Here is a 27,847-nt window from a genome sequence, read left to right as displayed (position 1 = left end):
CACGTTAAATGTACGAGGTTTAATGTCAGTGTTTAATACAAAAAACAATAGAAATACAGCGAGGGAATCCTTATCACATATGCACCCCACGGTTTCCTTCCAGTGTGTCAGCAGTCTGCTCTAGCAGACTGGAAAATAAAAAAATAGTTTTTAAAAAAATCTTCAGAAATTACTCAAAACAATGCCTATGGTTTCACTTGCTCTGTAGCGTACATATTCTTTAAAAGTCAGCCCACATTTCTCTGTATAATCTCACCACTGGATTCTTTTTTCTTCAGCCCTGGAGGTACTCGCCCTTACCAGGCTGCTAAGAAAAGCAGCCGTGGCAGCCGTATTTGCACTTCAGGCAAGATGATAAGATTGAAGCAGCTTTTCAGCTGATGACATACAAGCAGATGGGCCAGCCCTGACCTGGTCATGGGTACCAGGCTGTCCCCTCAGGGGGGAGCCTGTTCAGAAAAAGTAATTAAGAAAAAAAAAATGCTTCAATCCACTGGCTCGCACCTGGGAGGAGCTGTGCTGTTTCAGGAGGCAGCACCAGGTACTTTGGGGTACCAGGTAGGCACTAAGTGAACATGCAGTGCTATTGCAGTCCCCTATTTGGGGGCATATAGCAGAACAGCAGGAAGGAGGACCCCAAAAACCTGCCTCTCAGTGGTTTAGAACATCCCCATTTCTGCTGGCACAGATGTTCAGCCTTCCGAGAGGTCAGCCAGGCACACTTTGTAAGCACTAAAACAACTTAAAAGAAATACAGAGTGTTTTGTTTCATTTTCCTTCAAAACCTAGTGAGACAGCAGCTGCTCTGATATAACTTGTCCTACCATCTTCCCCAAAGAAGTGCAAATTAGAGCTGGGAAGGTATGAAATGCAATCATCTTGCCTTAGCAATAGGAGGCTGCTTCAGCAAGAGGAGAACAGCTGCCCCCTTTAAAAGTGTCAGCGAAGTGAGTGCTGCCAGAGCCCCAGAACAGAGGCAACTCAGCACGGCTCCCAGGGATGGATGCTGGGCAAGGGGCACCCACTGGCCCACCCATGGGTCCCTAGCAGCAGCCAGGTGGGACTGAGTGCTGCCTGCCTGCCCCTTTTCTCCCCATCAGTTCTGAGCCAGCATGGAAAAGTTGCAGCTCCAAATTGCTGCTCACCAGACAGGGAGAGGAGATGGGACCTGCCATCAACATCATCAATCCCAACATACTCCCATCCAGCCCCTCAAAATGAGGGGCTTTGCGCATGTGTCCACCTTGATCCATCTTCGTGGTTGAATCCCCTTGACATAGGGCACATCAGCAGCATTTGCTGACTTTTGAATTTCTCTTGGACTGTGTTTGCTTTTGGGTAATCCTCACAGACCTGTGCCATGACACCCCACACCCTCACTGAGCGCTGAGGAGGGAAACTCTCCTCTGACAACCAGAGATAAAATACAGACCTCCACGTTTCTCAGGGTACTGCTGCTTTTTGCCTTCTTTCAGCAAATCTCTCCCCTTCCCATGACCCAGAGCAGCTCCCACCCTAGACCCTCCAACACACATCAGCAGCAAACGGGACCTTCTTGCTCCAGCTGCTCCCCTGAGCTCAGTGTCATAGCCTTCGCGTGGCACCAAGGTCCCTCCCTGGGCACAGTGTGCACGAGAGGCTGGAATGAAGGACCAACCAGTCTGAAATTAAAAATGAAATCTGCTTTCCAGCCATTCAGAGGGAGTAAAAACAGGGCTAACTGGCTCTTTTGCAAGAATCATTTGCTAAATGACAGCATCTCTAGGATTCTCCAGGAAACCATCAAATCGTGTAACGAACTGTTACCAGATGTCAAATCCCATTCACTAGGAAATTTGCTGAACGTTACAAAAACCAGCCCTGAGTGAATGTCTTTCTTAGGGGTCTCATCTCTGCCATGGAGAAAAGGAGGGGACTGGCTCCTGGGGACAGCAGCATGGTCCCACGCTGTGCACGGGGCTCCGGCTCAGCCCCTGGAAAAGGTCAGGCTCAGGTTTGCTAATGAGCGTGCCGGGCTCATGGCCACCTTCCCCTGCTCTCTCAGAGGATTGCAAAACCCTTGCAGAGTCAATCACATAAACAAACAAGATTTTAGGCAGTGGTAAGGAACAAAAAAAAAAAGGTGGAGAGGGAAAAAAACCCTATCCTTGAGAATCATCTATGCAGCAGAAACCCCCAAATACATGATAGCAGGTAAACACAGGAGTGTGTAAGCTTTTCAAAGGAGGCACTCTTTTATAGCATAGATGATCATAACAGCAAAATAAATCATCTTTCTTTTACCATAAAAATGTTTTACACCATTCAATTAAAACCTCTGAGATAAAATAATTTCTCCTGGGTGTTTTCCTTTGCTCTTCTCTTTCTGTCAGAAGTCATTTCAATATTTTACTATCTTAGTAATAAAAAATACATAATGGCTTGCCAGCCAGTATTATTTCAGCAGCTCGTTCACTACATGAAGAAATTCAGAACAGTCTTTTGCTGCACTTTACACTGGAGATAAAAATGTGTGCCCGAGTGCCAGGGGCTGTGACAGGAGCAGGTCATTTTCTTGGCATTGCCCCGAAGGCTCTGGGCAGCTGGGGAGAGCCAAGCCAGATTTCTGTCCCTAATGGCTGCGGGTAAGGCATTGCACAGCCACGCTTCCGTTTCTTCCCCCAAATCCACATGAAAAAAAAGAAAAAGGGAGGTGAATCAACACTTCTCACTCAGCACAAATAATAAATCTGTGCTGCCCAATTGTATCCTTTAAAACACTATATGCTTAAGTGGTCCCAAGTGGAACAACGTATCTTTCCCCTAGTATTAAGAGCAGCAATAAATCTACAATTACTTTATTACTCAGTTGTACTAAAAAATGCATTAAGCCCTTCTAGCAAATTCGAGTTTTATAAAACAATTACTTGATTCTGACATTAGAAAGAGTCTAAGTCGAATGAGATGTCGCTGGATACTTTTCAGACCACGTGTTTCATTTTGAAACTGATCTTCTATCATTGAGCTGTGGTGTCACTAGAAAGAAATTCCCTAAGTTAAAAAGGGTAAGGTACATCTAGGGTAAATATCAGGAAAAGGACTTACAGTAAGGAACTGCAGGTCCACACAAGAAAGACTTGCTTGTGTTTCAGGAATGCGTGTGTATGTATATAGACACGCATATGCACACACACATATAAATAAAAACATCTAAAATACTTTTCTGCACATCTTTTAAGAAAACTCCCTTCTGTTAGATGTAATGGTATTTTCCCTTCTTGTGCAAGAACAAAGGGATAAAAAGCCCCTTAGGAAACAAACATCCCGTCATGTCATGCAAAGGCCCCATTAATAAAGGATGAGCAAAGAGGAGGGCAGAAGATGCAGGAAACAAAAGTAGAGCGCTGAGCCTAATTAGACTGTTCCACAAAATTTCTCAGGAGGCATTCACTGAAGCTGAGGAGGTAAATATTTTATAAGGGGAGCTCCCTTTCTCTTCACGCTTCTCCTTGTGCCCTCTCCTGAACTAATTACTTGCTTTGTAGAGGGAAACACTGCTAATTTTAGCTTTATGGGGCCCTGCGTGGAAAGCAAGGGAAGTTCCCTGGATGACTGGGATTGTGGCTCACATCTGATTGCAGGGGTGGCTGTTGCTGGAAAAGGGGTCTGTGCAGCGACTTGGCAAATGTGCTGTCCTGGGTATGTGGGGTGGCCCCACATTGTGTGGCCAAGGACAGGGCTGGCGATGCAGCAGGAGCTGTCCCTGGCAGCTGGGGATGACACAGTGCCCTCTGCTTGTGTCCTCCAGTTCCCACTGTTCATCTACTGGGCCACCTTAGCTCTCCCATCCACATAAATCATCCCTATGCTGTCCCACCCCATGCACACAGGTTGGGAAAAGAAGAGACAGAGAAAGTAGCTACTGAGGAATTCAAATTGTTTAGATAGCAGACAAAGAAATAAAGACAGAGAATAAAAGGGAGAGAAGGAGGAAGAAATACTCCAGCCTTCCAAATTAAAGTCACTTAGAAATCTTTTTGTTCTTTTTCCCAAAAGAAAGGTTAAAAAAACCTACAGAAAATATTTGCAGCTTTAACAGAAAACACCTGGAGCCAGCCAGGTCATGAGGGAAGTGCCTGCACATGGGAATGCGAGGTGCTGAGCATGGCTGGATGGGTAAGAGCACCGAGGAGCTGGGGCAGCTCTTTCCCTGACCTGCCCACTGCTAATGAAAGGACTAGAAGGGGCTTATAAGCATCCAGCACAAAAACCTGGCTATAAACTGGTATTTTGGCATGTTCCCTGATGCCTCAGCATTCAGCAGCAGCTTCAAGGCCAAGGCCAGGCTGGGGGAGCATGTGTGGGCTCCTGCACGTGGCTGGAAAAAGCCTCTTCTCCGTAAGTAGCTGCCAGCAGGTTCCAGGGAGGGGAGCGGACCCGGAGTCCCCACTGAGCCCCAGCTGCATCCAAACCACAGTGTTGGGGGAGACTGTGCAGATCTCAGTTTCCCCACTGGGAGCTCAGACAAGCTTCTCCATCCTCCCAGGATGCAAGGAGTCAAACCAAGCATCTAGCCAAACCCTGCCCAGCAGTGGGAGTCTGAGGAAAAATATAGAGCGGTAGTGGCGGGTCCCTGGTACATAATCCAGCATCCCACACTGTGTGCCTTGGGACCTCCTATTCCCTCTCTGCCCTGTTCCCCACTCCTTTGAGGGCACAGCCGGAATAAGTCCTTGGGCTGGCACAGCCCTGCTTACTCTTTTGCTCTCTCTGACACCAGAAAGGAGAAAACCTCTGGGGGATCAGCACTCCCTCCTTCTCCTGATCTGCCTGGCTTTTCCCCAGCCTGGCACCTGCAGACCAACCCTGCCTACATTTTGTTCTTTATCCCAAAGGAGGGAGGATGCTATGCACCGAGCAACTGCCTGAAGCACTGGGGCGAGACCCCCGGCTAGCCCCACAGGGCTGCGCACCACTCGGTAGGAAAACCTGATTCATCCCTGCCTGCATGGCGGAGAGTGTATCTCAGTTCAGCAGACTGGGGTTCACCTTCTCATTGTCTGTGCCCAGCTTAATCCATTGCTTTTTAGGCTTCTCAGATGCTTTGCCTTCATTTGTTATCTCTCCTATTTCAGCTTACAAAATCCGAGCCCTGGGGTTCCCACGATGTTGGCAGCAGCCCTGTCGCACCTGATTTTTGTTCTTTTGCCAGGGCAGGTGCTTCTCCCCTTAGCAACATGGCATGAAGGAAACAAACAATATGAAATCAGCAATTGCAAGCAGCACACAGTTTTTCAATGTATTTTTTTTCCCTTTTCTCTTTGAAAAATACTAAGAAAATGAAGAACTGGGCTGACAAATTGATCAGTGTGTGGCTTCCCTGTCCTTTGTTCAGGGATTTTTTTGCAGTGGTTCTGTCCTTGTGAAGCCTGGCTGATCCGAAGGACTCCCTGACTGAGATGTAACATTTCCCTCAACTCAGAAAATCCGCACTGATCTTTTAACAGGATTTCCCATGGTTTGGCTATAATGTGGATTAAATAAAATAAAAAAAGCCACCCAGCTTTTCCCTTTCAGCTATGGGCACTTGCTCAGTCCAGTGTGCTTTTATGCTAGGGAGGAGATTTGGAAGCTGTGGGGTGGCAAAGCAGAGAAATGGTTTGATCTGCAAACGCACACTGAAGCTCTGTAAACTCCTGTAAGTTTACAGCACAGCTTTCTGTGCTAGACTGAAAAGCTGCCAGTGGAGGAGAAGGCATTGCACCTGACTGCAAAACAGTTTCCACTGAAATACATATGCACAGATTCTAAAGAGGTGGCATCTTAGCAAGCCTCTTCATGCTAATAGCATCTCGTCTTTACTGATTATGAATAATAACTAAATACTAGTAGGAAGTGAATTTTTCCCTCCATTCTCATTCCCTTTGGGCCTCCCCAGGGTTTCCATCCCCAGCTGCTGTTCACCTTGACCTGGACTCCTGTTGGATGCATACCCCTTCTGCCGCTCCAGTAGCACCATACAGGCAGACCTACAGCTTCAAGAGCTTTCAGAAAATGTGGCCTCTTCACTAAGCCCAGGGCCAACACGATGGGCCAGAACTGTGTGACGGGGTTGGGTTTAGGGGTGGGAGCAGCCACCATGCCCTGGATGAAGTCTTTCCTACAGGAGCCTCGAAGCCTGCACACTTGAGAAAGGCACAGACATGCACTGAGACACCATCCTACTGTACCACACTCCCTGGGGACTCCCCAGGGATGATGAGCTCCATCTCATCCAGCCCCTGCTGTGATAGAAGAGATGGACAGGGCAGGGTGGAGGGCGACATGGCCTTTCCCCGCCTTCTGAGGGCCCCGGGGCACAGCAATGTCCTGATGCAGAGCTGGCCCCACAGAAAGCATCAGAGACAGCATGGTGCTGGGATCAGTCAGCAGCAGTGAGCCTGACACTTCAGATGGTAAAAATCCTCCTGCTCTTGCCCCAAAGCCCACTCCAGACACCTTCACTTTGCTGGCTTTTCCTCAAAGCACAGCACAACCAACTTTTGCATCTACCCCCTGTGCATCAATAGCTAAAAAACACCCGATAGCAACAGCCAAACAACTCCCCAGAGCACTCATTCCTGTGTTACAATTATACTTCAGGCCATATGAAAAATTCATCACTATAGCACAGCCACGCTCATTAATCCCCCCCCCCCCCCAAGCTTTTCTTGACGCTGCTCCCTCACCCCCTTCCCCCCTCCCTCTGCATGGGTGCATAAGAGAGACAGAAAGGAGGACTAGGACTTCTCCAGTCATGTTCGTTTCCTTCCCTGTTCGAGACAACTAATGAGATCTGCGTGGGCGAATGTCTCCTGCACCGTGTCGGATCTACTCTCACATGGATCGACGCATGTGATGGGAGCACCGTGGGGCATGTGTGCATGTGTGTGTGTGCCGGATGCGCTCACGCCGAGCTGGGGGCTGTGCATACAGCAGCTGATGCACAGCCACGCTTGCCTCCCTTAAAGGTTAAATCAATCCATTATCCTTCTTATTAGGCTTTTTCAGGCTGGAATAGCTGTGCAGAAGGGAAGGGGGTGGTCTCTTCCCCTTCCTCGAGCTGTCAAGGGAAGGAACTTGATAGGATTCAAGCTTTAACCCTCATCCCCACCTCCCAGATCTCTGCCAACATGTTGCCAGCCCTCTATCCTCCCCCTCCACAAAAGCCCCCTAAAAGGAGCAGCAGTGAAAGGCTTTTTGAATGCTGGAGCACTGGCACTACCAGGCTAGCCGGCTGGGAGCAAGTTACGGACTCAGACATCTGTATCCAATGCTGATGTAAGCTGCACATTGTTTCTCGCTGCTTTGCTCCCCCATAAAAGCTTTTTCTCAGTGCTAATCTGCTCTTTTTCCCCTGGACAGGCTGGAGAGATTAGCTCTGTGCCATGTGAAATGAGCTGGGCAGGTCTCAGCCCTTCCCATCACAGACAAGCAGTAGGAATGAGCACCCACCGAGGGCTTCAAAGATGAGGTGCTGGCACTCTAATAACATAGAATTTATCATTTATCAAGGAGAGGAGGAGATGAACAGATTTTAAAAACACTAACAAAATGGATACCTGGTCCCACAGAAGAGAAAGAAAGGCTGAACCCATGGGTTGTTCATTTCTACGCATACTTACATCAACCACGGGTCCAGATTTCTGGATACAAGTGGATAGTTGCTTAAGGCCAATTGGTGTTTTTCTGTCATCATGATTTTGGTTTGATTTTTGAGCTGGAAATTCATCTTCTGCAACACACAATATTTCCATAAGAAAATTTAGACTTTTCCATTGTTTTTTCAAGGTGCTGTCACAAAAAAATCAAAAGCCTCAGGTTAAAACTGAATCAAAACCAGTGCTTTTCTCTTTAGCCCAACATTATTTGCTGCTTGAAAACTTCATGGATGTTTTAATTTGCCAGTCTCCAGGACTGTCAGTTCATGCATCCCCCCCAGCCTTAGGTATTTAGCTGGGTATGAACTTTTCTGGTTCCACTCTGTAACTCTTCCTTCAGATTAGGTTCTATATTAAAAGCAAGAGTTAAAATTTTATACTCAATTACCTAAGAAACAGGACACCCAGCAAAATCCATTTACACAAACCTCCAGCGAACTCTTCGTCTAAAAATAAGCTCATTTCCTGCAGTTAAACCTCATACCTGCTGCCGGAAACCTGAATCATGCTGCCAGCAAGATATCAATCTCAAAAACACAAAAAGCACCTTTGGCTTTTGAAAACTATTTGGAGATCAGTGGGTGGATCCTAATAGATTACATAAACTATCCTGGAAGGTCTACGAATGAAAATGTAGAGTGGTAAAGCCAGTGCAAATCAGAACCAGCTGGATTATCCATCTGGGGTCAATCAGCAGGAATCCATGGTCCTCCATGGAGCTCTGTTGATTCATAGCAGTTGACCCACGTTTTCCCTTCAGAAGCCTTTAATTTCAGTTGGTGTGAAAACAATGGGCAGGGTTTAACTCCGGCCTGTGGTGTTAAGAGTTCTACCCACTACAAAAAACTTGGTAGAGGCAAGACATTAGGAGTGCTCCTCTTGGAGAGTGATGGATTTCTCCTACATGGACTGTTCCTTGGTGGGCTTCTCACGAGAACAAAATCACCTTCTTACAAAGTTAGCTATTGTTTAGCCAGAAAATTTGAACGTGCCATTTTTTATGAGGCATGGTACCAAGCGCCTTTACTCAGCTCCCTGCATATACCCAAGTACAGCTGCTCTCTTCCCTTCCTTCAGTTCACTCTGTAATTATATCACATAAAGGCAATCAAGTTCCCTTGGCAAGATTTATTCAATTCATCCTCCTGGGCCTAATCTTCTAACCCTACATGAGTTTATTTAAGGCATCACGATTGGAGTGCTGGAGTGCCTCCTTGCCTGTCATGCAGGGCTTTGCACAGCTTCTCGAGGGAGACAAGTAATGCCACTGTCTTCAGGCAGCTGGTGGGAAGGAGATGTGAAGGAAGTGGTTCCAAACCCACTCTCCTTTATAGCTTTCCTCTCCTCGGGTACAAGGTGGTTTTGGTGGCCAGTGACTCTTTACCCACTTGGTGCTCTTATGCTCCGTCAGAGGCACAGGGTGTCTTCAGGAGACCAGAGAGAGGTGCATCTGCAGCTCCTCCTGGCCTTTATCCCAGCCACTTTCCATCTAGTATTTATTCCATTCAGGTCAGGGAGTTATTAATCACCAAGAAGTCCTGTTCATCTTTTTAGGACACCACTTCTGCTTTCGGTTTTCTTCACCGCCTTGCCACTTTTTCAGTTGCTCACTCTTTCTGGGCTGGGTAGCATTTGAGGACTGCAGGAGGAGGTAGCTTCTCTCTCCTTTCTCATTGGCAATATCTGGTTTGATGCAGGTTTCCTTTTCTTCTCACCACCATCGTGACTGCATCCAGCCCTCAGCTCAGTAATCACTGACATCCAAACAGGATGTTTATGAGCTAATTAAATCAATAGCTTAGGGTACGCAGGTCTACAGATCTTACCAGCTCTTTCCCTCTTCCGTGCAAGAGTTTTTCTACAGAGTTCTTCTCACACACTACTTTTGAAGCCTTGATAACTCCCTCCCACCTCTCATATGGCCAAAGGTGAAAGCCTTTTATTACTGCAACACAATGAGCAAAATATTCCCACTGTTGGACATGACAGCTTTGGATGACCAGTTCTGCACAGTTCACAGGTCCCTCCTCATGAACATACCAAGCTCCATTATAAAACTAGATCAGCATCTTGGTCTCCTTATTTCCATGTGAAAGTCATCCCAGAGTCTTTCTCCTCCCATGATTAGAAAAGGTCAATTAATGTCTAGCCTAAATTACAAGGCTGGGTTCTCCCACATCTTTGTTCTTTACAAAGTTTTCTATTCTCTGTACTTACTCTCAGCATCTTCTATTAGGAGCAACTAGTGCTCATTTTGGTGGGAAAGGTGTCTCTTTATCAGCTCCCGGCAGTCAGGCGGGTCTGGCCCTGGCTGACCTTCTGTACATTGCCTCAGCCTGAAATTCCCCTTGAGAGCCAGATCCCAGGACTGCACACAAACTCCAGTGAAGGTCCTCTCAGTCCCTTGTACAATGAAGCAACATCACAGATGAAACATTTGAGGAACACTTCTGCATTTTTTTTAATCTCAGCTTGTTTATAAGCTGCACTTTGCTTTGATCTTGGACAGTGATTTCTATCATCCTTTCCTGAGGAGGATGCAGTGTGTGTTTAAACAGGATGTGGTGTGTGTGTGCACATAGCACTGAGATAGCCAAATAAATGATGAAAGGAAAATAAAGAGGCCAGAGCACGGTGTTTGAAGGTTTCCCTTTGAGGCAGCTTCACCTCACCACTTGGCAGGCAGCTAGTCATTTTATTTTTTTCTCAGTGGGATTAATTACATGGCAGGCAGAATTCAAGGAGTGAGATGTCAAAACTTTTAGCTTTAATATGACTTGTCCAGGTCAACACAACCCAGCTGAAAATCAGCATGTGTTATACAGCATGTTCAGTGCCTTACAGCAAGACCAACATGACAGTAATGGGCACGCTACCCCCGAGGAGTCTCAATTCTTGGGCTCTCCCTGTGAGCATCACTCCGTGCTGCATCCCAGCAGAAGTATCTGGCCTGGCACACACTGTCCCATTCGTTTGGTCTAGACAACATGAGTTCTGTGACTGGAACTGATTTGCAGATGGAGGTTTTCTCCTCTTTGCTTATACTGTGTCATAGGTATGAAGAAATTGCAGGAGAGTGGATAGACTGGCTGTGCCAGTCCTGCAGGCGTTTCCAGTGCTGTTTTCCCAGCAGTCCAAATGCACTAGGCCACAGTAACCCTGGGGTGTCCCATGGGAATTTCCCAGGTGACATGTACACAGGACCAGTGGTAGCTACACAAACATGGGGAGCTCACACGGGTCACCTGCCCAGGCAGCTGCTCCTCAGCCCCTTGCTAAGGAGGCCACTTGCTGTTACCCACAGTTTACTTCCACACATAACTGGCCATTTGTGAACTTCTCTTTGCCATGGCAGACTCTGATTTATACTGTTATGTGATGCATTAATTAACAGCAATTTTGCCTTCATTCGAGCTCAAAGAGAGCAGCTAGTGAAGCATTCACACATTCATATGCTGCTTTTGCAGCCTGGGGAGAGGTGCTTGCCTGCTCCCCTTTCTGAGCTGCAGCCCACTTGCGCTGACCTTGCTAGCTCAGGGCACTTTGCCGGTGGCTTTTCTCATGTTCCCCAACTGGAAGGACTGTTGGTCTGTTTTCACATCTTACAGTATGTTTATGTGCTAGTGCTATTTTTTCAGTTGGTTTCCCAAGGAAACCAGGCTTACGTGATTATCCTGTGTTTGTGTGTGTGTGAGAGAGAAAGAGGAGTAGTCTCCTTTTAATAACTTTTAAACCTGTTGGGCAGTTGCACCCAAATTAGGCAGCAAGGTTAGAGATATCATCTTCTATAGACGTTATTTTCACCAGACTGCATTGAAAGTAAACCCATGGCATTTGTGTCCATACTGAGAAACAGCCTCAACCAGTGGGAGCTTAACTCCACTGTAGATATCAGAGAATCCACCCAAAATGATCCAACTGCCCAAGTGAGACCAGTTGCCTTGTGTAAAGGAAAATGAAGTGTGTGAAGTATTTATGCAGTGACCTTGTGCATCACATATACATGAGAGGGACAGAGCTAGTGAGAGCTAGGCTGGGAGTCATGTGGGGGGGGAACCTGATGCAGCGTACCAGCCAGCGTCTGCCTCTTGAAATATCGATTGAAAACCCAGGTTTTCAAACCCTAACACCGCTGGAAGTCTGAGTCCTTTGATAAACACCAAAATTGCCTCAGGGCCCTACAATTAAAAAATTAGAGCCTTCCTGAAGAATTCCTCTTTGTTACCCTCCTGACAATGCTTCACTGGCTCTAGGAAGCAACCGCAGACAGCAATCTCAACGCTGCAATTAATTTTTTAACCAGCTTTCAAAGAATCTTTCAGTCAAGGGATCTTCCTGGTCTGCCATGTGCTCCCTTTCACGTGGGCCCCAGCTTTGATGTTTGAGGGGGAAGGCTGCTGGGACGCGAGGGCAGCAGACAGTGGTGTTCGGTTGCCTGTGTAAAAGGAAATGAAGAAACAGATCCAAAGTGAGAGACAAAAAGGGTTTTTCCAGCTCAGAAGTGGGAAGTTTCAGCAGACAGCACACAGAACAAAGAGATTTCTTTCCTTGCCGGTTTATTCTTGGGCTTTCAGGCTGTCTTATTTAGGTTATATTCCAATACACACTGAGCTTGGATTAAACTGCTTTCCCTTCCTCCTATTGACAAGATGGCAAAGGCTCAGGGCGCTACTGGCCTGTGCAGTGAGCAGCAGCTCTGCCGAGCGCTTTGCTCGCCTGACACACCCCATTTGAGTCCAACAAATTCTCTCCAAGGCTGTGCTAATGCTTTCTGCCTAAGAGGGGATTAGGATGGTCTGCCTCAAACTTCACACCCCCCTCCTGCCCTGCTCTTTCCTTCCTGGGCCCCGGCCTTTGCAATAAGGAATAAATCACTGTAAAGTTTATCCCGGCTCGTGTTCTTTTGCAGTAGCAGTGGCTTCTGTTGTTTAGCCATTATGGCCAAAAAGTTTATTTCCAACTACGCTCCTGGCGCTCCAGTGCAACCCCAGCCCTTGGGTTTGCTGTGGCTTGACACAAGCTCACTGAATGGCAGCTTCTAAATACACGAAGCTCCAAACAGCCCCATATTTTAGCCTTAGATGCAGGCAGGGAGAGCTGCGGATGCTCAGTGGGCAGGCGCAGGCAGAGTTCAGGCTCCTGGATCTCAGTCTTGTCTGCCTGGCTCTTTGCCACTGATGGTCCTGCTCTCTCCCTTCCCACTTGGTAATACTGGGATTCAACTTGCAAAGTTTAACTTTTTTATTGTGTTAGGAGGGAATATTAATTCCAAGTCTCTGCCTGTTTGTCCTGTCAGCTCCGCAGCCAAGCTAGCAGCAGAGGCAGGGCTGTCAGCCCCCTCCCCTCGGCGCACTACACGCAGCCCCCATCCCGTCTCACGTCATCAGAGCCCTCAGAACTGTGATTTCCTAGCTTTTCCCAGAGTCAAAGATCACGATAAGACCTTGGTAGATAGTTTCTGCATTTAAATCTTGCAATTAAAATTCACAACTCTGCTGGCTGCTAAAAATCAAGGACTAACAGAGTTGCTGGTGTTATGATATATTGTAAATTTTTCCATCCCTGCTTAATCCATTAGCAGGGCAGTGAAAAGCAGCTGGTTGCCTCTGTTCAAAGAAGCTTTGTGACTTTATTCCTGCCCTTCTCAGATGATCTGTAGGTATCAACCCCCTTTTCCCCCACACTAACAGATGAACATAGTGTAACCTCAAAGCAGTTAAGTCTCAAACTCTGTTCAGCTTGGGAGATGGTTGCTTTGATTTTAGACTAAAGAAATCTTTGTGTGTCCAAAAGCTTGTCCCACTTCCCCCCCTGCTAGTATGTACATGGTCTAATAAATGATGCTGTCTCTCCCTACAAACTTTGCTGCACTTTATCCTCATACCTCCAACAATACTGTTTCTGCTGTGCTGATGTTGCTTGGTTTTTTTTCAGCTTGGATGGCATGTTTTGAATTTACCTGCCAGGTGGTTGCTGTGATGGATAGATTTCCACAGAGGTAAAGGCTGAGCCAAGAGGAGGGAGAGGAAAGCCCTGTGCAGCTTTCCCCAGCACACAGGGGGAGACTGAGCTGTCACTGCCATTAATCAGAAAGCTGTCAGCACCGAAAGCAACCACTCCAGAGACCCACTTCTATTACAGAGGGAATAACAGCCCTGGGGAAGAAAGAGCCACAGATAGGAAAGGCATCTGCAAGGGACTCTGCAAATGCAGCAGCACCCTGCTTCTGGTGAAATTTAGGGGCTGGCTTCATTTTGTAATGAGCAAAGAGATTATTAGAAAAGGAAGGTTGCACTGGATGGAGCTGATAAGGTGCCCTGCACATGCATGAAGAATAATCCCCAGCTGCCACTCATCCTACTGTCCTGAGCACTGAATTCCAACGGGGAAAGCATGGAAAAGTGGAACCTCAGTGCCCACCTCTCTCAAGGCAATGGTAACAACTTCATGTAACCTGTACTCAAAACCTGCCTCACTGTGTCAGAACACTCAAGCCTCACTGGGCTGCAGCAGAAGATGGTGTAAAAAAGCACTGCACAGGCAGCTCTGTGTCTTTCTTATGTTGGTAACACATCAGGAAAATACTCCTCCAAGCTATACTAACCTACCAGTCTGGCAGCAATAAAGTATTAATGCTTGCAAAATGCATAATTTACCCATATGGAACGTTTACAAGCCACACTGATTTCTCATGAGTATATGCATATGTTCATCTAGGTACCCATGCCTATATATTTAGCTGTATTAAAAAAGCCGTACTTTGATTGCATCTGATTTGTTGAGTGATCAAGCTCACTTGCATCTATGGCTCGTTGTTGTTATTTACCACTTTCCCAATCTGAGTCATCTGCATTCTTTATTAGTAATGATTCCAGATTTTCCTCCACGTCATTGACACAAGTATTGACAAGGCACTGGGATGAGAAGCCATCCCTGAAGGCCAGCACTGGGCACACCCTCACTTCGTGCTGGCTCTCTCTCATTGATTATATCCAGAGATCTATTTCCATATGCTAACAATGAGCTGCAGATGTTTTTTTGCCAAGGATTTCAGGGGAGGTAAAACTCAGACTCATGTGAGCTGTCACAATTGATTCCATAAATTGGATTGTGTTGAGTTTTTGCTCAACTGCCAAGATTTTGCACTGGAGGTAAGGCAGGGCAGAAGCAAACAGATTTCATCTAATTTCATGAGAAATTTACTTCTTTTGGTGGGTTTTTGCAGTGGAAGAAATGCTCATGTATAAGGAAGTGTAAGCAATCAGCACACTCCTACCATCCTTGTCATTGCCTGCAACATCTATAACCTGATGAGCAGAAATGTCTTTCCAGGTATCATGGAAATTGTATCAAAATACATTTTATATTGTCCAGAGAAATAATTAACACAAGAATCAATTTGGCCTTGCATATGTTTTTTCTTAGTAAGTCATTGAGCCATTAACCTTGAGAAGGTCAATACATTGTCCTTGTTGAATTCAAGTAAAGCAACATTTAGAGTAATATTTAAAGGCAAAATTTATTCATAGTTTCTTAATACGCTATTGGTTCCTAAACTACAACACCAAAGTAGCCTTTCTGCTTCCCTTGCCACCTGCCCAGCATCCCCATCCTCTCCTCCCCTCCTCAGGGAAATGAGATAAGATGAATGAAGAAGTAGACAGGCCCATCTTTCATCTAAAGAAAGCCTGAGTGATGCAGGTAATTTGGAGGCAGATTTATTGTCATGGTCCAGCACAGACTGTGCCACATTTTGGTGTAAAGTACAATTTTTCATCAAGGCTTACAAGCCCTATTCAAATTTCACTAAGTCACCAGATAAGTGCGAGGGTTCCTATAAGGTCTTGGATCGGGCACTCAATACAGGTTAGTATTGTTAAGGCATAATTTGATGGTGCCTGTTCCAAAGTCACTTCAGTATCAGAAAAATATTCTCATCTGGTTCACTTTAATCAGCCAGCAGTCCGGGACAACACCTGGAGCGGATACCAAGCTATGCAGAAAGAAAGAGGAAAATTAGAGGAAATTAGAGACATCTTTGGAGAGCTCACTGGGAAACAAGGCAAATGCAAAGGCTGTCCCGCTCCTCCAAGGATCAAGAACAAATGCCTTCCTCTTCTGTAGCACAGACACGAGTCCCTGGACTCTGATTCATTCCTAGACCCTGCCTCATCCCTGGTCTACTTTGAAATCACCCTTTCCTGGGTGTAGTCAGATCACCGCCCAGTATCCTTATGTAACTGGTGGGACAGCAGGCACTGAGCTCTCTGCAGATGGCCCAACTTTATTTTGTTACTCCCTGTACTCAGGACCAGTGCTTGCTTGTCTTCCGTTCTCTGAAAAGGAGAATCAAGAATGGCGTTTCACTGCCCTTCCCAGACTCAAACCCGGCCACTTTGGGATGCCACGGCCATCTCCAAGGCATCCCATCCTCCCTCCTCTTGATGGACATGGGGAAGCCAATGGGTCTTACGCGTTGCATTGGTGTTCTGGGGATGTGACAGCAGCATGGCCCAAACTGCTGCAAAAACCTGGTTGTTTTGTGTGTATGGGCAAAGTCTCATGGGTTGAGACTGTAGTCCAGGTGCTCTTACAAAGTAAGTAGAGCCGCAGGGCAGGAGGGAGAACTGCCACGGGGTGCTTGCGTCATGTCCTCTCCTGGAGGCAGTCTCACCCATGGAGGCTTTTGTCTCCACACCCACGAGGGATTTCGCCCATTTCAGATGGGAAGAGCCAAGTCTTCAAACTGAGAAGTTCTGAATGCCAGAGGGGAAGAAACAGCTTTAGTGACCTGAAGTGCTTTCCAAACTGCACCCCTAAAAAAATATCCCCTTTCAAATAAGACAAGTACTGAAACCAGAGATTTTTCACGGCCTGAGAATGAAAATAATTGTTAAATAAATAATTTGGGGCTATAGGACCATTGTATGTAAGTGATATGAAAATAGGGTTTATTTTGATTTAGATGTTTTTGTCATTTCTTCTTTTAAGCTAAAATTGACTCTTTCCTTTGTCCTACATATTTTCAACTTATTCTGAACCCTAAATCAAAACATTTTTTGTTTGAAAAATACAGATGTGCTTGTTTCAACAGTTTCAATGCTTCCCCCCAAAGGAAATGGTTTTGAACGGAGAAATTTGTCAAATCAGCTCCCATCAACAATTTTGGCTTTAATAAATTATACTTTCCTAAAGGGAAAGAAACCACAACAACTAACATTACACTAAAAAAAAAAGAAATAAAATCCTGACCAGTGACCAGTTCTTGATGTGGGGAACCTGAATTACAAGGGGCACACCTTGGGTTTGAGTGACCTCGTCATAAGTTTCACAGAAACCAGTGAAAAGACTAGGAAAATGAATGCAAGCATTGCAGGGATCTGGATGAAGACTGTCTTGGCCAAGTTCAGTGTGCCTTGGTCTCCCCATCTGTGCAATGAGGGCCACAGCAGTTAGAGCAGGGTCCAGCTGGGGTGAGGACAGGAAAGAGGGCAGAGGAGTTAGGAAGCTACACAGTGAGAACACGCTGCTGGATGAACTCTGCAGAGGATGCGGTTCACAGCACAAATTCAGATGTCTGTCAGCTGGGTGCTGGGTTAGCAGCTACACCCGGAGGCACAAAGGGTCTTGAATGGTTTCTTTTTCTCCAGAAACTCCTGTGCTCTTATATTCATTCTAAGCAGAACAAAACTAATTTTGAAAGCCCTGAATTCTTCACTCACAACTTCTTGCCTCCATTGTATGGAAAGCAAATATATATTCCAGGGCCATGACTTCTAATGCCTGACTTGTCCCACGGTGCACAGAGCATTGCAGAAGACAGCTCTGGGTCAGGGAAGGGCACTGCTCAACTTTGCCAGTCAGTCCTCACCCCAGGATCCTGGAGAGGAAAGCATCTTTTACCACACTCTGCCTGCACAGCTCTGGGCTTTGCATTGTAAATACTCTGCGGAAGTGATTCCTTCCCTGACAAAGAAATGAAAAAGTGTATTTGCTTAGGAAAAACAAACTTGTGTTTGCTGTCACAGAGGAAAACTGCAAGCTAAGATAATATGTCACTGTTTTGTTATCAGGCCACACAGGCGAAGTCAACAGCAGCTTATACAGGGCTCGTCCTTGAGGGACCCCTCAGAAAAAACTACTGGTGAGAAGAGAAAGGGACTGATCTGCTATGCTTGTTGCCTGGGCACAGGTCAACAAATAATGAATTTTGTGCCTGGAAAATTTAGGCAAAAATGTAGGAATGACAGCTGTCAAGAGGGAAGGTGAAGTGTGACAGGATCTGCCTGGGGCACTGCGGGATCTGTCTCCAGGGCTCTTTGTTTCAGGCTGCTCCCATCCTTAGGGATGGTATCATGGAACTGTAGAATTGTTGGGGTTGGAAGGGACCTTAAAGATCATCTAGTTCCAACCCCTTGCCATGGGCAGGGACACCTTCCACTACGCCAGGCTGACTTTGAACACTAATATAGAATAATCTCAAGGATAATCTAGAGACGTCTCAGGGTCCCTCCCAGCCCCTTTTCTCAAGGTCTATAAAAGGTGTCTGCTATAACCAAGGCTATAATGTTTCTCATTTGGCTGTTCTGTCCATGGAGGGACTTTAGGAGGGTGCAGAAGACACTTTCAGCCAACATGAGGCAGCCTGGTGATTCAGGGCAGGGAGAACTTGTGGGTGGTAAGATGTGCTCTGCAGACATTTCAATGCTTTGTCACTGTGCTGCTTTAACTCTTCCACAGCCTGTTGCACATCCACAACACCCAACAGTTGCAGTGCCACTCCCTCGCATTTTTTGTGTGTCTTCCACAAATGTCACTGTTGGTCTGGGGAAAATCCAGCACCCAGCAGAGATCCAGGAAGCCTCATCTTGTTGAAAAATGCTTGGATTTTTAAGGGGAAAAAATCAAATTACAACATGACTAACCTCACAAAAAACACAGTCTTGAAAACAGTCGATCCCAGATTGGACCTAAAATCTAGTGTGAGAATGGAGGTGGGACCCACAGTATAACTGGTTAATACTTTGCAGAGGAGAGAAATGGAGGCAAAACCCTAGGAACTTGTAAAGTACAGGCTCCTCACAGAACATATTCTGGACAGATTTTTTTTTTTTTTTGGTAGCTCAGGACCAGAAGGGACCCAGTCTATAAGGAATGAGAAAGCAGTCATCACTGAGGGTGAGAAATAATTACTTTAAAACTGCAAAGTAATGTTAACTAAGATGAAGAGGCAAAACGTGGTGCAGCCTTGACAGAAATCTGGATATATGTTGCCTTTCACAGAATTACATGGGTGACCTCCACAGCTGTAAATGGAGTGACAAACAGCAAACAACTCAAGAACATAAAAAATAACACTGAGATGTCATTAAACCTGAAGTAAATAGTTGATGAAGCAACTCGAGCAACCGCTTCCTCATCAAGAATGCCACAGTCCTGACCTTGGCAAGAAATCAAGTGGACCCATCCAGAATAATCTTGCTACTTCACATCCAGCATAATTTGGAAGTTATGAGGTAGTCACGTCCTCTAGTGCCCTTGTTGAATTTCCATTTATTAAGTGGAGTATTCAGTATCATTCTCCCCTTTTCATGCCACAACTTCTTGTTAAAATACGAAGGTGGAATGGAAGAAAAAGTCTCTGTGTAAAATTCTGGCTGAAAGATCATGACCTCAGGAATAAACATCTGTCAATTGAGGAGTCATACAGACTGCTTAGAGATGGGAAATGCTGTGATAAAGCTGGAAGAGTGCTACAAAACAAAAAGCTGCACATATAATAACTTGGTTATTACAGAAGCACTTGCCAACTGCCTCCTTTGAAGAAATGGCTTGTTCAGTCTTTTGCAGAGATAAGAAATACAGGAGCTGGGCCCAGAGGTGTGTGCAGAGCCCAGTGGACAGTTGTGGGCAGCCTCCACCCAGGAGGACACAAACCCAGGCGTTGGGATGGAGGCCAGCCCAAAGCGAGGTGTGACTGTGGGCTCACTCTGCTGATGCAAGGACGACAGTGTCCTACTCTTGTCTCCCTGCTAGACCCAGCCTCAGGGCAACCTTTGCAATTGATTCTTTGCCTTGGGCCGTTTCCACATTGCAGAGAAGACATGTGTTCACATACCATGCAACTGAGTTCTCCCAAAGTGTCTGCAAAGCTTCTGCAAAGCACCACATCAATCATCTCCTACTTTTCTACTGCTCCGTTAATGAACAGAGTTATTGGTATTTCAATACTGTGAATTAACAGAATCAGAAAATTAAATTATTCAATCCACAAGTGGTTTTGCAGGTTCATGGTATTCTTGTTCATTTAAGTAAAGCCATTCTTTGAACATGTTTGGGCAACAGCATTGCTACTGTAGCAGAATAATTGCTGTAATTGTCACAAATTGTTAACTCAGCAGGTGACACAGTGAAGTGCAGTTTGTTCAAAAATGAGATACGTGAACCAAGCAGCCCTGGAAAACAATATACTCCTCTGAATAAATATCACAGGAAGCTTTACATTTCATCCTGCTCTTGGTAACTTTGGATGGCTTTAATTTTAACAGTTGTGCATTCAATTAGCAAGTAAACCACCTGCCTGAAGAAGACTGGGCACAGTCAGTCATCCTGTCTGCAGCACAGTCGAGGCTTGCACTGAAGCTGACTTTGCTTATATGTTTTTACTGTATCTACATCTGTGCTCATTTAAGTACAGGAGCTGCTGAAAGTGTCAGTCAGGCTTTGCTGTGATTGCTGTACTCGTCAGTGATGTCTTGATAACACCAATAACCTTCCTTCCCCCACTCTGTGTGCCTGCACTATATAATACAAGGCACCACAACAGCTGTCACTACCTGGATTTCTCGTTTGGTCAAACCATCACACGCACTTCCCATTTGGTAAAGTCATTCTGTAAAATTAAATGAGAAGAAATCTGGAAACAAAATCTCCGTATCTAAAAGCCTTTTTTTTAGGGAAGGTCAACTCTATGTCTAAGCAGATGGAGCCCTTTTTCATCTAAAATTTCTGGTAGTAAACAGATAAGGGTAACAGTCTTTAACTGATTTTACAGCTCCGTGCATGTACCTAATAGTGAGCAAAGGATTTCCTGCAAACTCCTTCCTCAGGCAGTGGCTATGGAAGGTTGAAATTTGTCAAGGTGATTTTCCAATTTTAAATGTGGGGTTTTTTTCCCTCCTGAAGTCAGACATTTCCATTCTGATGGATGTTTGCTCATTTTCTGATTTCTTTTTTAGATATCACATCCCCACTGTTTCCAGAGGACAAGGGGGACAGCTGACTAAAAACAAATGATTTATTTTTTTTAACTTACAATTTACAAAAGGAAGACATGTCTTTGTAATTATAATCCCCCCGACCTCTTTTACTGGTGAATTGTTACCAGCTTTGACAAGTTTACTGTGACAGGGAGATCTGCTGAAGAAATGTGATGTTCCATACAGACAGATGACTGAAGATCACCTTTTCCCATTTTTTCCCTTATGAGGTCTCTTAAGCTGCCACCCTTTAGTTGCCAGGTGGGTTGTATGGTGATCATCTAAGACACAAGCCTAAATTCCCAGTGAGTCTGGAAAACCTTCTACAGAGTGCTGGCACTGCTGGCTGGCTGGAAAAGGCTGGAGGGAAGGCAACGTAAGAGCTAGCTCCAAGGCAGGGGAAACTCCTCATCGGGTTGTACTCTATTTGGAGTTCTGTTGGAAATAAAGTGGTGCTCTTTCTCCAAAAGCGATGTGCTTTTAAGAAGCCAGACTCATCTGAGCTAATCCAGTGCCTGCACACATGACAGTGCAAAGGCCAGATTCTCATTCCTCTCATTCTGGGGTAAGACAGTGTCGTGTCACAGCCAGGCACTAATGAGAGCAAGTTTAGGGTTTGGAACTTGCTTCAGGCGTCACAGTGTTTCCCATAAGATTCCTACAGACACTCTCTCCGATAATTGCAGGGATGATGTTTTACAGTAATGATGAAATATTGCTTTTGAGAGTGGTGCTTTCACAAATAACAGCAATTGTGTTCAAAATAGCAATTCTGAGGCTGGCTGTGCAGGTAAATTACCCGAAATATCTGTAAAGGCAGTCAGATAAAATAACTGGAACAACACTAGGGCTAGTATGATGCTCTGGGGGCAGCTAAAACACTTCTTCCCATAAATCCTTTAAGTCCAACTTAATAACTTCCTCGGCGAGCTGACAGCCCTCCCCACAAGGACTTTTTCTTTAAATTTCTTAATGTGCAAAAGTGAATATTTGATTTCATCTGACAACAGCAAGACAGATGTTTCGCTTAAGGTTGGGAATGAGTCAGGTTCTTCTCTGCCTTCTTTGCAACCTGTCCTTGCCTACTTATTACAGGAGTAACAATGCCTGCAAGCATACACACAGAGGTCAGCTGGAGGATGGGGATACAACAGCCATGACCAAAGGCTATCTGGGCAACTCTTCACTCGGTTAGATCCAGGTATATTAGTTTATGAAAAGGAGTCAACACAGCTTATCCAAAAGAGAAGGATAAACTGTATTTAAACAGCTCAAAGCTTCCTTGATTTCTACTGCCTGGTGCTTTGCTTTGGCTGGCTCTAAGCCTTCAGAGTGGCCCAGCCACCAGAAAATGAAATAAGGCTCCATTCAGGAAAGTCATTCAGACTGGAACATTTGCTTCCAGTCCTGCAAAACTGCTGGTGCCCGAGCAGGGAGTATGGACAGCTTGTTTTTCAAGAGAAGAAAACCACCAGAGATGTCAAAAGGGAAAGGCTAGGCAGAGTGGAACTGTTCTCTGTACCGTTATGAACCTTGTGTAAGAAGAGTTAAAGGACATAAGATCCAACAAAAACAGACATAGTCTGGAAATTAGAAAGTTTTTTGACTGTCAGAGGAGTGGATTTTTGGAGAGTATCTTCACAGCAATAATGAGGGCAGGCTGTCAGATACATTTATGGGCAGGTTTATGTGACACGGCTGCTTGCAACAGCTGGGGTTGGTCACCACAACCCAGGAGGGCTCCTTTGGTCTTATGGCTCACATGCCCTGCGCTGGCAGACGGGAGCCCAAGGAGGCTGTGGAAACACAGCCCCCAGTCCCTCTGTGGTGATCTGCCCAGGGACTTGAGATTGACTCCATCTTTCATGCACACTTCTGAGATCAGAAAAAATTATAAGTCCTGTAACAAGGATAGTGAAACAAAGGCAAAGCAGGGAGGCAGTTTACAGATACATTTATTGTCTGTGCACTCTGCCTCTTACTCTCTATTTTTGAGCTTGCGTGAACAGACACTCAAGACGGAGAGGAAATGGAGTCGCTGCTGTGCTCCTGCTCAACTCCCTTATTTCTGACTTCTGTTCATTTTTATACAGGACCAGGAGGAATTTGTGCCCTCTGCACTTTTCTGGGATCTAAATACATTGTACACTTCACTCAAACTGCAACAACCCTCAGATATTGGTGTGCCCCCAAGTCAGTGCTATTTATTCTGGGAGAGAGTCCATTTTGCTTTGGACTTTGCTTTTGTTTCTCTTGGAGCTGCATGACATTGCACAGCTTTTCTAAGGATAAGATCACAGACTATGCACTGTGAAGATTAAGGGGACTTGTTCATGGGGATACTGTGGTTTTGTTAATGGACAAAAAAGGAGATTTTTGTGAGCTCAACTTACATACAAAATGAATGTACATTACTGTATTCTAATTGCAAATAGCTTGGCTGGGGCTTTAAAAGCCTTTCATTCCAAGTCCAGTGTTTGTCAAATGTCTTTTAATACTAACCATGGTCATAAAGTGCACATTATTATTGTTAATACTTACAGGAGTCTTTTCAGCAACTGCCCTGCTCCCACACAGTCCAGCACAAATACTCTCCCTAGCATGGAGGATTGGAAACAACATGAATTAAAAGGGACCCAGATAAGAGGAAAATAACTGGTTTCATAAAGACTGTGAAGACTGAAAGAACTCTTAAAAGGCTGAAGACCCAGAACTGCCTAATCTGAGTGTGGACACCCCCTCCACTCCCCATCCCGCAATGCTGAACTTGCAGAACTTTACCCTTACCCTTCTTTGTCCCTATTTTAGGTTTAATTTTCATAGGCGAAAAAAACTTGCTTCATTTCACTCACTGGATTTCATGCACCAGAACAGCAGGGGAGGGTTTGGCTTTTCAGTGCTGCCAGGGAAGATCTGTCTTGTCTCATTCTGGCCAATGCTGGGCAGAAGACCCTGGATGAACATCTCGCAGCCACCCTTCCCTGCCCACTGCCAGCACATTTGTGAAGAGCAGAACTGCCGTTAGCCTTGCTACACAAGCTCCCATGTAACTTTGATTGTGAGATCCCCATGTTCAGAGATTAAGACAGAAATCTGGATGAAATTCAGATGTCTCAGTCTGTGAAGGATTAGGACTTAGGGTAATGAATCCCACTGACTTCCAGTGAGACTTCAGCGAACTCTTAAGTGTTGACATCACTTTTGAAAGTACTCCCAAATTGCTGCAGGACTTTATAGTTTCAGTGACTTGACCAAGGCCATGAAAGAAAGCCTGTAGCACAGCTAGGCATTAACTCAGGTCCTCTAAATCTCTGTGAAGTCCTTTAGATTGTAAAGAGCTTGATTAGTGCCATGCCCCATGTAGGTCTTCAGCTCTTTTTCTTAACACTGGGTTAAGCCTCATCCCATTATTATCTCTTTAGGAAGCATTATACAGCAGTAAAACAGTAACATGTAGAAAAAGATTAAAACCCCTTAGTGTTGTTAAGTGGTTTAATTAGTTGTGAAACAGTTGAATAAGAAGTCTCATTTTGGGCTGTGATAAAGAACACTGATTAGCAAATATTTACCTGGAGGAGGTTGTGTGGGCACAAGAGTAGTGGAGCTGGGGAGAAGCAGGCAGAGGCAAAGGATGAACTAGAAGCCACTCAGTGCATTACAAACACAGCGGGTAACATCCACAGCCCTGTTGGGTCATCTAACTCCACCACAGCAGAATTACAAATGGAGTTGAAATTAAATATAAACCACATGTAATGTTATTCAGCAAGCGTGATACAATGCAGTGTAATAGCCTGATATTGTATATTAACCCTGGGAATTAGTAACCAAATTGCCCATGCCAACAACAAACAAATATCTGGTCTGTAGGGCTGAGAGAAGAGACGTTCTTGCTATGCAAAGTCATAATCTGATCATTTTGCAAGGGACTTTGGAGATAAACAGCCCAGGAAAGAATGTCAGTTCTATCTACATACATTAGTGCAATTTACATAAATTACTTGCTGTGAAAGATCAATATATGATTTTGTTCATGGCTCATATGTCTTCTTCTCCTGTCACCCCAGAAGTGAAGCAGAGGGTGATCTGTGTGTCAATGCATGCATGGTCTTGTCTGGCCAGGCTGATGTCAGCCCCCAGCTCTGCCCCTGCCAAGACTGGCCAACCTCCAGTCTAGGCTTTTTCTCTGGGCATTTAACATACTCTTCCAAGCAAATTAAAAAGTATAAATTTCTGCTTACACTACACTCAGGCACTGTGTCTGAAATCACTTCAGCTGACAATGTCAACCATGACCTCTTTCCTCAGCTGTACAAGGCCAGCAAGGGCAGACTGAATGTTTAAGCTCTTTGGTTTAAGTTGGGAAAAAAGCGCAATTGTCTGGAAAATGTGAGACTGCAAGAAACTGTGTGATAAGATTATGAATGCCACAAACTGTTTGCATGAAGTGTTCAAAAGAAATCCTATGTTATTTTTTTCTGGCTGAGAACTTCTAATTGGAAATAGCCTCTCCCAGGCTTGTCCAAACCCTAACGAGAACTGATGAATCCAACAGGAGCAGGGGGAAATCTCCAAGCCAGCAAGTCCAATTCTCTCCTTTCACAATAGCCTCATTCAAACATACCAACCTCTACCTTAATGTGAGGGTTTGGGTACAGAGGGACTTCAAACTTCCTTCTAGTCCTTAAAATGGACAACCTCATTTGTCCAAATATTTCTTGGCTTCTAGAGAGATTAATAAAACAGTAACCTGCATGTCAGCAATTCTCGGGCTGTCTACCACTGTGCCTCTTACTGTAGCAGCCCTTGTGGAGAGTATGTCTAGCTGTGCCAGAACCAACCTGCCTTTCAGATGTGCGGAGATTTCCTCTCCTTTTTGCAAGACTTAAAACCTCTCCTTGAAACCTGGGCTCCCTTGGCAAAGTATTTTAGCCTAGGTTCCCCCTCCCCTTCACTCTCTTGACTGCTGGTCTAGCAACACAGACTCTTTTACCCTGAAACTTTCTTCCCCTAGCCCCTTAAAAAAATCAACAACAAAAAAAGCCAGATGGCATAGAAATGCCAATGCTAGTTTAATGGTAAATGTGAGAAGTAAAACAGAAGAGGGAAAAGCAAAGAAATTTGTAAGCAGTCCCACTCCAGTCAAAGCAACCCAAGGAAGCAGGTTCTCCAGAGATGTAGTTCTTCTGGAATCAAACATATGGCAAATAGATTTTCTATTTTAAATTCACAAGCAAATGTTGGAATTTTCAAGCCAAAACCAATACACTATTATTTTCTTTCCACCCAGCAGTCATGAGGGTCTTCTACTCTGTTTTGCTACAATTACTGAAAGGGCCAGAATTGAAAACTGTGGCCTCACTGAAATCAATGGCAAAAAAATCCTCAAGTTTAACAGAAGTAGGGTTTCAGTTCAACCCTGGCAGACTTTCACACTCAGAGTAGCTGCTCAGCTTTGGCATACTGAAAGCAGCAGAATCTCCTGTAAGATCCTGGTGGCATTATCATGACATTGACGACCCCATGCCCTCCCTTGGCAAGCAAGAATTGACAGCTCACTCTAATTTTAGAATAAGTTCACTGAGTGGACATTCTTGGGACTTAAAACTAAAATCTTCACACTTCTAGCAAACGTACGTCTCCTGCTCCTCCCAAGCTGACCACACTCCGGCATGGTGGCACTTTGCATCGCAGAGAGCAGGTGCATGTCAGCGTGTCACTTCCCACATGCCACCTCTCAGCTAACATCCCTCTCTGTCAGATGGCAAGTGTGATCCTCATTGGTACCAGGTTCCTGTTAGATAATATTTATCAGCAACACCTTCCTTTCCACAGCATACGCAAGCTCAGAGCAGCCAAACTGCTAATTTATCCTATAAGCTGAGAGCCAGCGAAGCACAGGGCCCTGCCTCCATCCCGGGAGCCTGGCAGCGGGTCCTGCCTGCTCCTTTGGCTTTTTTCCTTTCCACCAGCTGCCTTCTAAGCCAGTTTCCACAAAAGGGCTGGGAGATGCTGGGACTGAGCTGCTGCTTTCCCCCAGACTAGCAGAGGCTGCGTTTCAGACCTGGGAGAAGGCATCACCCTCCGCTGACTTGAATCTGATGAATTTCTTATTAAAATTATTATCAATTGTATCTGCACTCAGGACTAGGCTGACAGTTATAAAGCATTCTGGGGTCCTTTGGGAAGAGAAGCACTTTTTAAATGTAGGATGGGGTTATTAACGATAAGGAAGGCATTATAAGTATATAAAATTAGCCTGCTGGAGACACCCACCTCCTGTTCCTTATACAGTGTGACATCCTTATGTGTCTCAGCTCTTATCAACAAGGAATATAATTTCATTAGTAAATTAGAATAACTCCAACTCTCCTAATTATTAATTATTTCCTATAGCTTGTTAAAACCAACTTAGGCATTTAAAAACTGGCTGGGTAAAGACCACAGCCAGGCCTCCCCACAGCCCCCTCCCTCTGGCGTGCCTCCAGCATGGCCCCCAGCCTCAGCGGCGCGGCCATGGGAAGCAGTGAGACCCGCTGCAGCCCGGCCTGAGAGAAACCTGCAGCCCGTTGTCACCTGAAATCTCCATATTTACTTTGAAGCTGCAGGAAAACGGCTGCCTAAGCACAATCCCGGCCACGCACAAGGGTCCCCTGAGCATGCTCTGGAGCACTTACCAAGCAGGACAGCTGCTGACTAGGACGGAGTAGTGTTTTTCATCTGGGGATGTTTTTCAGGTTGGTCTAAAGGGAGCAGAAGGAAGAGCTGCTCCACAGCCTGACCACCCTGCTGCCATCCCGCCCAGCCCAGGCAGCACCAGCTCCCTCACGTCGCCGGCCGCGTCCCCTCGTACAGCTGCGTTGTGGGTAGCTCTTTATTAGAGAGGGGCGCAGGCTCCCAGGCCTCGCT

The 27,847-nt window shown here is 45.5% G+C and overlaps 1 long non-coding RNA gene across 1 annotated transcript; it reads right to left on the bottom strand.

Annotated features, from left to right (window-relative positions):
• Nucleotides 1–22: 22 nt before the first annotated feature.
• Nucleotides 23–27,847, bottom strand: LOC119145763. Its single transcript, XR_005103522.1, has 3 exons — nucleotides 27,616–27,847; nucleotides 7,644–7,753; nucleotides 23–2,654 (listed from the first exon to the last, which is right to left on the bottom strand). It is a non-coding gene; the product is annotated as an uncharacterized LOC119145763 (long non-coding RNA).

Source organism: Falco rusticolus, chromosome 4 (assembly GCF_015220075.1).
Source record: "Falco rusticolus isolate bFalRus1 chromosome 4, bFalRus1.pri, whole genome shotgun sequence".
NCBI classification, from domain to species: Eukaryota; Metazoa; Chordata; class Aves; order Falconiformes; family Falconidae; genus Falco; species Falco rusticolus.
Note: the sequence above shows the minus strand (reverse complement) of the source record. Positions and strands in the feature narration are given on the sequence as shown.